This window comes from Echiichthys vipera, assembly GCF_963691815.1.
Source record: "Echiichthys vipera genome assembly, chromosome: 6".
NCBI classification, from domain to species: domain Eukaryota; kingdom Metazoa; phylum Chordata; class Actinopteri; order Perciformes; family Trachinidae; genus Echiichthys; species Echiichthys vipera.
Window position 1 is genome coordinate 234,232 of NC_139831.1, and position 12,500 is coordinate 246,731.

Consider the following 12,500-nt stretch of genomic DNA (forward strand, 5'->3'; position numbering starts at 1 on the left):
TTTGTTTTAAAATATCAGAGAAAACGTGAAACATTCAAACGTTTATTTTCATTTAAGAACGAGACGACGGTGACGCAGCAGCACGCGGTGCGTTCAGGGTCATTTTCACCGCAGGAGAAACAAACGATCTCAAACGTTTCTGAACATTTAAACTGTCAAATATTAAAAATGATGAAAACGCCGTAGGCCTCGTGCTCGTACACGTGCGCACGCTCGTGCTCGTACACGTGCAAACGTGCTTTACTAAAGCCCACCTCTCCCAAACGGGCCGTGGACGGCCAGCGTGCCGCTCCTAGACGTGGTACGGTTGCACTCACACTGGTCAAAGGAACCAGACTTTAGCCGTGACACGTGCTGGGGCACGGCACGGAGGCACAGTGGGAGGGGGCACGGGACGGAGGCACAGTGGGAGGGGGCACGGGACGGAGGCACAGTGGGAGGGGGCACGGGACGGAGGCACAGTGGGAGGGGGCACGGGACGGAGGCACAGTGGGAGGGGGCCCGGGACGGAGGCACAGTGGGAGGGTGCTCTAACCTGTGACGGAGGAACAGTGGGAGGGGGCCCTGAGACCTTGAGGCCACAGCTCACCGCTGCAGCTTCAGCAGTGGAAGCTTTGAACATCGCCCGCTCCGGTTCGATGCCCCCAACCTCCACAGGGACGCCAGAAAAGCTCCTCCGGAGGTGTGAGGTGAAGGTCTCTGGGACAGGGGCCTCCTCCAGACGGTCCCAGTTCACCCGCACTACTGGTTTGGGTTTACCCGGTCTGTCCAGAACCTTCCCCATCCTCTGACCCACTCATCCCCAGATGGTGATCAGCTGACAGCTCTGCCCCTCTCTTCACCCGAGGGTCCAAAACATCCGGCCTCAGATCAGATGAGACCATCACAGACTGGATCCTGGACCTTTGGCCTAGTGTGCTCTGGAACCAGGTCCACTTCTGAGCCTCCTTCTGTTCCAACATGGTGTTTGTTAAAGAGGATCCAGGACCAGCACACAAGTCTAACACCAGACGCTGGGGTTTAGATCAGGGAGGCCGTTCCTCCCAATCAGCCTCTCCAGGTGTCTCCATCGTTGCCCACGTGGGCGTTGAAGTCTCCCAGCAGGACTCTGGAGTCCCCTACTGGAGCCCCATGCAGGACTCCATTCAGGGTCTCCAAGAAGGCCCCAGACTCTGAACTGCTGTTCGCTGCATCTGCACCAACAACAGTCAGAGTCCCCCCCCCACCACCACCCGCAGGCGTCAGGAGGCCACCCTCTGGTCCACCGGGGTCAACTCCAACACCGCGGCGCTCAGCCGGGGGTTTGAGAGTCTGAGACCACTCTGCCATGGGGGACCAGGAGCACCAGGGTCCAGCCCTCAGGTTCACAGGGACTCAGACCTGAACCACCATGAGGGGACGGGTCCAGACCACAGCCCTCAGGGTCACAGGGACTCAGACCTGAACCACCATGAGGGGACGGGTCCAGACCACAGCCCTCAGGTTCACAGGGACTCAGACCTGAACCACCATGAGGGGACGGGTCCAGACCACAGCCCTCAGGGTCACAGGGACTCAGACCTGAACCACCATGAGGGGACGGGTCCAGACCACAGCCCTCAGGGTCACAGGGACTCAGACCTGAACCACCATGAGGGGACGGGTCCTGGAGACGTGATATAATAATATTTAATAATAACACAGAGTTTGTGAGTCTGTGAGTTTGTGAGTCTGTGAGTTTGTGAGTCTGTGAGTTTGTGAGTCCGTGGGTTTGAATCCCGGCTCGATGCAAAGTGATGCATGAATATTTCAGGCTCCTTCGGCAGATTTGTCGTTGACACGGGGACTTGAACGACGAGCTGCTCTTCCATTTTAATGACACAACAAACAAAAGAGCGAGTGAAACATTGATGTTGCTGCAGATGTGCAGGGGGGGGGGGGGGTGAGGAGGGGGGGGGGGTCTGGGAAAGACTAAGTGCTCCGGTGAACATGGTCCCAACAACACGCATCCATAATTCACACGCGTCGTCTCCGCGCTCCACTGTGAGTGGGACAGACGCCACGCAGTCAGAGCTGCCACGCTCATTATTCACGAGGCTCACGAACCTTTTACCGTGCAGGGTCCACCCGGGCCGGCCCCCAGCCCAGGGGCCCAGGGGTCCAGGGGGTCTCACATGATGCTGCTGAAGAATCAACAAAACACAAAGATCAACAACAATAGATGCAAAACCAGCACAAAAAGATGCAAAATGACTAAAAATAGATGCAAAACCAGCACAAAAAGATGCAAAATGACTAAAAAAAGATGCAAAACCAGCACAGAAAGATGCAAAATGACTAAAAATTGATGCAAAACCAGCACAAAAAGATGCAAAATGAGTAAAAATAGATGCAAAACCAGCACAAAAAGATGCAAAATGACTAAAAAAAGATGCAAAACCACCACAAAAGATGCTAAATGACTAAAAATAGATGCAAAACCAGCACAAAAAGATGCAAAATGACTAAAAATAGATGCAAAACCAGCACAGAAAGATGCAAAATGACTAAAAATTGATGCAAAACCAGCACAAAAAGATGCAAAATGACTAAAAATAGATGCAAAACCATCAAAAAAAGATGCAAAATGACTAAAAATAGATGCAAAACCACCACAAAAAGATGCAAAATGAGTAAAAATAGATGCAAAACCAGCACAGAAAGATGCAAAATGACTGGTTGTGGACTCTTCGGGGTGCTGGGGTCCTGTTCCTGTGTGGACGGGCTCGGGGGCCCCTAACATGTTAGTGCCCAGGGCCCTGTTGTGCCTCTCACGGCCCTGTCGGTCCGGACGCCTCCTGTAAACCTGCACCTGGAGGAGCTCGTGTGGCTGAAGCTGTGGGAGCAGATGAGACGCTCCGCAGCAGGACGAGCGTTGGACGAGCGTGGACGAGCGTTGGACGAGCGTTGGACGAGCGTGGACGAGCGTTGGACGAGCGCTGGACGAGCGTTGGACGAGCGTGGACGAGCGTGGATGAGCATTGGACGAGCGTTGGACGAGCGTTGGACGAGCGTGGAAGAGCGTGGACGAGCGTTGGACGAGCGTTGGACGAGCGCTGGAAGAGCGTGGACGAGCGTTGGACGAGCGTTGGACGAGCGTTGGACGAGCGTGGACGAGCGTGGACGAGCGTTGGACGAGCGTTGGACGAGCGTGGACGAGCGTTGGACGAGCGTTGGACGAGCGCTGGACGAGCGTTGGACGAGCGTTGGACGAGCGTGGACGAGCGTTGGACGAGCGTGGACGAGCGTTGGACGAGCGTTGGACGAGCGTGGACGAGCGTTGGACGAGCGTTGGACGAGCGTGGACGAGCGTTGGACGAGCGTGGACGAGCGTTGGACGAGCGTTGGACGAGCGTGGACGAGCGCTGGACGAGCGTGGACGAGCGCTGGACGAGCGTTGGACGAGCGTTGGACGAGCGTTGGACGAGCGTGGACGAGCGTTGGACGAGCGTTGGACGAGCGTGGACGAGCGTTGGACGAGCGTGGACGAGTGTTGGACGAGCGTTGGACGAGCGTTGGACGAGCGTTGGACGAGCGCTGGACGAGCCTTGGACGAGCGTTGGACGAGCGTGGACGAGCGTTGGACGAGCGTTGGACGAGCGTGGACGAGCGTTGGACGAGCGTTGGACGAGCGTTGGACGAGCGTTGGACGAGCGTTGGACGAGCGTGGACGAGCGTTGGACGAGCGTTGGACGAGCGTGGACGAGCGTTGGACGAGCGTTGGACGAGCGTTGGACGAGCGTTGGACGAGCGTGGACGAGCGCTGGACGAGCGTGGACGAGCGCTGGACGAGCGTTGGACGAGCGTTGGAAGAGCGTGGATGAGCGTTGGACGAGCGTGGACGAGCGTTGGACGAGCATGGACGAGCGTTGGACGAGCGTGGACAAGCGTTGGACGAGCGTTGGACGAGCGTGGAAGAGCGTTGGACGAGCGTTGGACGAGCGTTGGACGAGCGTGGACGAGCGTTGGACGAGCGTTGGACGAGCGTTGGACGAGCGTGGACGAGCGTTGGACGAGCGTTGGACGAGCGTTGGACGAGCGTGGACGAGCGTTGGACGAGCGTTGGACGAGCGTGGACGAGCGTTGGACGAGCGTTGGACGAGCGTTGGACGAGCGTTGGACGAGCGTTGGACGAGCGTTGGACGAGCGTTGGACGAGCGTTGGACGAGCGTGGACGAGCGTGGACGAGCGTTGGACGAGCGTTGGACGAGCGTTGGACGAGCGTTGGACGAGCGTGGACGAGCGTTGGACGAGCGTGGACGAGCGTGGACGAGCGTTGGACGAGCGTCAGCTGATGAAAGACGGAGGAGACTTTGAACCGTGATGGAGCGGATCCCGTCGCACGCGTCCGCTCGTCTCCGCTCGCTGATGACTGAAGAACTTTAGTGGGTTTCAACTTCGTTTCTCTTTCAGCTCAAAGTGTCAAAGACACAAAGACACAAAGACACAAAGACACGAGTGAAGCCGGAGTCTTGGCTGCAGCAGCTGCTCGCTCGTCTCAGCGGCGGCGTCCAAACTCAGACACCAGCCGCCGTCGTTCTGACGTCCTTCAACATTAGAACGAGCTCCGCTGATTATTCTGCAACATCAGAATCAACTCACTGTCAGACACGAGCGAATGATTAAAGGAGCACACACACACACACACACACACACACACACACACACACACACACACACACACACACACACACACACACACACACACACACACACACACACACACACACACACACACGACACACACAAACATGGTGTGTGAGGGGCTGGACCCTGGTCTTCTCTGGAGGGGCCCAGGGTGTGAGGGGCCGGGCGGGTGTGGGGAGACTCTCAAACCCCCGGCTGAGCGCCGCGGTGTTGGAGTTGACCCCGGTGGACCAGAGGGTGGCCTCCTTACGCCTGCGGGTGGTGGGGGGGGGGGACTCTGACTGTTGTTGGTGCAGATGCAGCGAACAGCAGTTCAGAGTCTGGGGCCTTCTTGGAGACCCTGAATGGAGTCCTGCATGGGGCTCCAGTAGGGGACTCCAGAGTCCTGCTGGGGCTCCAGTAGGGGACTCCAGAGTCCTGCATGGGGCTCCAGTAGGGGACTCCAGAGTCCTGCACGGGGCTCCAGTAGGGGACCCCAGAGTCCTGCACGGGGCTCCAGTAGGGGACTCCACAGAGGCAAAGCCCCAGGATCCATGAGCTGCATCCACACATGCTGAAAGCTCTGGGTCTGGAGGGGCCGTCCTGGTCCTGGTCCTGGTCCTGGTCCTGGTCCACACGTCTCTGACACACTGGTGGAAGTCTGGGACAGTGCCAAGGGAGTGGCAGACCGGGGTGGGAGGGGAATCACTCTACTCAGCCTCCTTTAGTGTCTAAACTTAACGGTCTCCTTTAGTGGTCTAAACTTAACGGTCTCCTTTAGTGGTCTAAACTTAACGGTCTCCTTCTCCTGTAAGCTGTTTCCAGTTTTTCTTGTTTTCTTGGAGGAAACTCAAATGTACAGTTTTCCCTGTGGGCCCTGAATGCAACAGCAGGTCTCCATCCCATCATCATCCGTTTTCCCGCCGTGTCGGGGCGGCGAGGGCGAGGGGGGGGGGGGGTGGCGAGGGCGAGGGCGGCGGCGAGGGCAGATGGCGGACGGCCTCGGCGGGAACCAGACGGCCTCTTGGACGCCACCCCTGCAGATCCAACATCCGTCAGGGCGCCGCGCTAATGAGGCGAGGGACGGAGAGAACACGGAGGTGAAGAAGAGAGATAAATGAGAGGACAGCGGGGGGGGGGGGGGGGGGGCGGGGGGGGGCAGCGTTAATGTTTCAACTTATAAAGTTTTTAAAGTCACTTTAACACACGTTTATGCTCCTAGAGGACACTTTAGCACACGTTTATGCTCCTAGAGGACACTTTAACACACGTTTATGCTCCTAGAGGACACTTTAACACACGTTTATCCTCCTAGAGGACACTTTAACACACGTTTATGCTCCTAGAGGACACTTTAGCACACGTTTATGCTCCTAGAGGACACTTTAACACACGTTTATGCTCCTAGAGGACACTTTAGCACACGTTTATGCTCCTAGAGGACACTTTAACACACGTTTATGCTCCTAGAGGACACTTTAGCACACGTTTATGCTCCTAGAGGACACTTTAACACACGTTTATGCTCCTAGAGGACACTTTAGCACACGTTTATGCTCCTAGAGGACACTTTAACACACGTTTATCCTCCTAGAGGACACTTTAACACACGTTTATCCTCCTAGAGGACACTTTAACACACGTTTATGCTCCTAGAGGACACTTTAACACACGTTTATGCTCCTAGAGGACACTTTAACACACGTTTATGCTCCTAGAGGACACTTTAACACACGTTTATCCTCCTAGAGGACACTTTAACACACGTTTATGCTCCTAGAGGACACTTTAACACACGTTTATGCTCCTAGAGGACACTTTAACACACGTTTATGCTCCTAGAGGACACTTTAGCACACGTTTATGCTCCTAGAGGACACTTTAACACACGTTTATGCTCCTAGAGGACACTTTAACACACGTTTATGCTCCTAGAGGACACTTTAACACACGTTTATGCTCCTAGAGGACACTTTAGCACACGTTTATGCTCCTAGAGGACACTTTAACACACGTTTATGCTCCTAGAGGACACTTTAACACACGTTTATGCTCCTAGAGGACACTTTAACACACGTTTATGCTCCTAGAGGACACTTTAGCACACGTTTATGCTCCTAGAGGACACTTTAACACACGTTTATGCTCCTAGAGGACACTTTAACACACGTTTATGCTCCTAGAGGACACTTTAACACACGTTTATGCTCCTAGAGGACACTTTAACACACGTTTATGCTCCTAGAGGACACTTTAGCACACGTTTATGCTCCTAGAGGACACTTTAACACACGTTTATGCTCCTAGAGGACACTTTAACACACGTTTATGCTCCTAGAGGACACTTTAGCACACGTTTATGCTCCTAGAGGACACTTTAACACACGTTTATGCTCCTAGAGGACACTTTAACACACGATTATGCTCCTAGAGGACACTTTAGCACACGTTTATGCTCCTAGAGGACACTTTAGCACACGTTTATGCTCCTAGAGGACACTTTAACACACGTTTATGCTCCTAGAGGACACTTTAACACACGTTTATACTCCTAGAGGACACTTTAACACACGTTTATACTCCTAGAGGACACTTTAGCACACGTTTATGCTCCTAGAGGACACTTTAACACACGTTTATGCTCCTAGAGGACACTTTAACACACGTTTATACTCCTAGAGGACACTTTAGCACACGTTTATGCTCCTAGAGGACACTTTAACACACGTTTAGGCTCCTAGAGGACACTTTAACACACGTTTATGCTCCTAGAGGACACTTTAGCACACGTTTATGCTCCTAGAGGACACTTTAACACACGTTTATGCTCCTAGAGGACACTTTAACACACGTTTATGCTCCTAGAGGACACTTTAACACACGTTTATGCTCCTAGAGGACACTTTAACACACGTTTATGCTCCTAGAGGACACTTTAACACACGTTTATGCTCCTAGAGGACACTTTAGCACACGTTTATGCTCCTAGAGGACACTTTAACACACGTTTATGCTCCTAGAGGACACTTTAACACACGTTTATGCTCCTAGAGGACACTTTAGCACACGTTTATGCTCCTAGAGGACACTTTAACACACGTTTATGCTCCTAGAGGACACTTTAACACACGTTTATGCTCCTAGAGGACACTTTAACACACGTTTATGCTCCTAGAGGACACTTTAACACACGTTTATGCTCCTAGAGGACACTTTAGCACACGTTTATGCTCCTAGAGGACACTTTAACACACGTTTATGCTCCTAGAGGACACTTTAACACACGATTATGCTCCTAGAGGACACTTTAGCACACGTTTATGCTCCTAGAGGACACTTTAACACACGTTTATACTCCTAGAGGACACTTTAACACACGTTTATACTCCTAGAGGACACTTTAGCACACGTTTATGCTCCTAGAGGACACTTTAACACACGTTTATGCTCCTAGAGGACACTTTAACACACGTTTATACTCCTAGAGGACACTTTAGCACACGTTTATGCTCCTAGAGGACACTTTAACACACGTTTAGGCTCCTAGAGGACACTTTAACACACGTTTATGCTCCTAGAGGACACTTTAGCACACGTTTATGCTCCTAGAGGACACTTTAACACACGTTTATGCTCCTAGAGGACACTTTAACCACGTTTATGCTCCTAGAGGACACTTTAACACACGTTTATGCTCCTAGAGGACACTTTAGCACACGTTTATGCTCCTAGAGGACACTTTAGCACACGTTTATGCTCCTAGAGGACACTTTAACACACGTTTATGCTCCTAGAGGACACTTTAGCACACGTTTATGCTCCTAGAGGACACTTTAACACACGTTTATGCTCCTAGAGGACACTTTAGCACACGTTTAGGCTCCTAGAGGACATTAACACACGTGTTGTCTTTGATGTGATTGGTCGCTTGTTGGTTGACTTCCTGTTTGCGTCTGATCCCTCGCTAAATGACATCATCACCGTGGAAACCTGTGACCCAAAGAGGACGAGAGCCCGGTGTTCCTCAGGGCTCCACGCCGGGCTCCTGCCGCGCTCACACGCACGGACTCAGAGAAGAACAGGTGCATTCTGGGATGCGAGGGCGAGGGGACGCATGAATGTTTGATGAAACATGAGACGACCAAACGGAGGTCGTCAGGAGACGGGAGGGGCATCAATATTCATCAGAGCGCCGCACGGATGCTCCTGCCTCTGTGTCAGGGTTCCACAGCGAGGAGACCGTTCATTCAGACCACTAAAGGAGACCGTTCATTCAGCCCACAGCGAGGAGACCGTTCATTCAGACCACTAAAGGAGACCGTTTATTCAGCCCACAGCGAGGAGACCGTTCATTCAGACCACTAAAGGAGACCGTTTATTCAGACCACTAAAGGAGACCGTTTATTCAGCCCACTAAAGGAGACCGTTCATTTAGACCACTAAAGGAGACCGTTTATTCAGCCCACAGCGAGGAGACCGTTCATTCAGACCACTAAAGGAGACCGTTCATTCAGACCACTAAAGGAGACCGTTTATTCAGCCCACAGCGAGGAGACCGTTCATTTAGACCACTAAAGGAGACCGTTTATTCAGACCACAGCGAGGAGACCGTTTATTCAGCCCACAGCGAGGAGACCGTTCATTTAGACCACTAAAGGAGACCGTTTATTCAGCCCACAGCGAGGAGACCGTTCATTTAGACCACTAAAGGAGACCGTTTATTCAGACCACAGCGAGGAGACCGTTTATTCAGCCCACAGCGAGGAGACCGTTCATTTAGACCACTAAAGGAGACCGTTTATTCAGCCCACAGCGAGGAGACCGTTCATTCAGACCACTAAAGGAGACCGTTTATTCAGCCCACAGCAAGGAGACCGTTCATTCAGACCACTAAAGGAGACCGTTTATTCAGCCCACAGCGAGGAGACCGTTCATTTAGACCACTAAAGGAGACCGTTTATTCAGCCCACAGCGAGGAGACCGTTTATTCAGCCCACAGCGAGGAGACCGTTCATTTAGACCACTAAAGGAGACCGTTCATTCAGCCCACAGCGAGGAGACCATTTATTCAGCTCACAGCGAGGAGACCGTTCATTTAGACCACTAAAGGAGACCGTTTATTCAGACCACTAAAGGAGACCGTTTATTCAGCCCACAGCGAGGAGACCGTTCATTCAGACCACTAAAGGAGACCGTTTATTCAGACCACAGCGAGGAGACCGTTCATTTAGACCACTAAAGGAGACCGTTTATTCAGCCCACAGCGAGGAGACCGTTCATTTAGACCACTAAAGGAGACCGTTTATTCAGACCACTAAAGGAGACCGTTTATTCAGCCCAAGGCGAGGAGACCGTTCATTTAGACCACTAAAGGAGACCGTTAATTCAGCCCACAGCGAGGAGACCGTTCATTTAGACCACTAAAGTAGACTGTTTATTCAGCCCACAGCGAGGAGACCGTTCATTCAGCCCACAGCGAGGAGACCGTTCATTTAGACCACTAAAGGAGACCGTTTATTCAGCCCACAGCGAGGAGACCGTTCATTCAGACCACTAAAGGAGACCGTTTATTTTGACCACTAAAGGAGACCGTTTATTCAGCCCACAGCGAGGAGACCGTTTATTCAGCCCACAGCGAGGAGACCGTTCATTCAGACCACTAAAGGAGACCGTTTATTCAGACCACTAAAGGAGACCGTTTACTCAGCCCACAGCGAGGAGACCGTTCATTTAGACCACTAAAGGAGACCGTTTATTCAGCCCACAGCGAGGAGACCGTTCATTCAGACCACTAAAGGAGACCGTTTATTCAGACCACTAAAGGAGACCGTTTATTCAGCCCACAGCGAGGAGACCGTTCATTTAGACCACTAAAGGAGACCGTTCATTCAGCCCACAGCGAGGAGACCGTTCATTTAGACCACTAAAGGAGACCGTTTATTCAGCCCACAGCGAGGAGACCGTTCATTCAGCCCACAGCGAGGAGACCGTTCATTCAGACCACTAAAGGAGACCGTTTATTCAGCCCACAGCAAGGAGACCGTTCATTTAGACCACTAAAGGAGACCGTTTATTCAGCCCACAGCGAGGAGACCGTTCATTTAGACCACTAAAGGAGACCGTTTATTCAGCCCACAGCGAGGAGACCGTTCATTCAGACCACTAAAGGAGACCGTTTATTCAGCCCACAGCGAGGAGACCGTTCATTTAGACCACTAAAGGAGACCGTTTATTTAGACCACTAAAGGAGACCGTTTATTCAGCCCACAGCGAGGAGACCGTTCATTCAGACCACTAAAGGAGACCGTTCATTCAGACCACTAAAGGAGACCGTTCATTTAGACCACTAAAGGAGACGGTTAAGTTCAGAACTCTTTTTCAGGTCGTTGTTTGTCCCTCTCGGCTTCCTGTAATTTCCCTGTGGTGCGTTCACTGTCTGCGGTCCTGTGGGACGCGGCGGCGTTGGCGGTGGCGTCACGCTGCAAACAGGATGAGGCTGAGCTGTTTTCACGGCGGCTCAGCGTTTGTGTCCGACGTGACTTTAACGTGACCGAGCGGCGCTCTGATCCTCTTAGAGTTGTCGAACACGACGGCGTGAAGGTGATCACACTTCACACGAGCACCCCGATAAAACACGGCGTCTGACGCTCTGATGCATGCTGGGAAATATTCTCTAACCACGACGAGACGAGACACGCTGAGAAACACGCTGATGAAATAAAACCCTTTCACAATAAAAGCTCAATAATCTCAAAGTGTCAGGAACCTAAATGAGCGTGGTGCGTTCAGGAACTGACATTAACGTGGTGCGTTCAGGACTCTCAAACCCCCGGCTGAGCGCCGCGGTGTTGGAGTTGACCCCGGTGGACCAGAGGGTGGCCTCCTTACGCCTGCGGGTGGTGGTGGGGGCTCTGACTGTTGTTGGTGCAGATGCAGCGAACAGCAGTTCAGAGTCTGGGGCCTTCTTGGAGACCCTGAATGGAGTCCTGCATGGGGCTCCAGTAGGGGACTCCAGAGTCCTGCTGGGAGACTTCAACGCCCACGTGGGCAACGATGGAGACACCTGGAGAGGCTGATTGGGAGGAACGGCCTCCCTGATCTAAACCCCAGCGTCTGGTGTTAGACTTGTGTGCTGGTCCTGGATCCTCTTTAACAAACACCATGTTGGAACAGAAGGAGGCTCAGAAGTGGACCTGGTTCCAGAGCACACTAGGCCAAAGGTCCAGGATCCAGGATCCGTGGGTCAGGGACCTTCAGCACTCACTGGATCGGTTCACAGCCGAGTGTGAAACGGCCGGGATGAGGATCAGCACCTCTGAATCTGAGGCCGTGGCTCTCAGCAGGAAACCGCTGGATTGTTCCTCCGGGTCTGGAATGAGTCCTGACCCCAAGTGAAGGACTTCAAGCACCTCGGGATCTGGTTCACGAGTGAGGGGACGATGGAGCAGCGGGGGCGGAGCTGCAGTCGCTCTACCCTCAGTCCTGGTTCCTACCCTCACCTGTGGTCCTGAAAGCTGGGTCAGGACCCAAAGAACCAGGTCCAGGTCAGGACCCAAAGAACCAGGTCCAGGTCAGGACCCACAGAACCAGGTCCAGGTCAGGACCCAAAGAACCAGGTCCAGGTCCAAGCGTGTGAACTGTGTTTCCTCAGGAGGGGGTCTGGAGTCTCCCTTAGAGAGAGGGGGAGAAGTTCAGCATCCGTGAGGAACTCGGAGTAGAGCCGCTGCTCCTTTGTGTTGAAAGGAGCCAGTTGAGGTGGTTCAGGATCATCTGGTCTGGATGAACCCTGGGCGCCTCCCTAGGGAGGTGTTCCAGGCACGTCCAGCTGGGAGGAGGCCTCGGGGAAGACCCAGGAC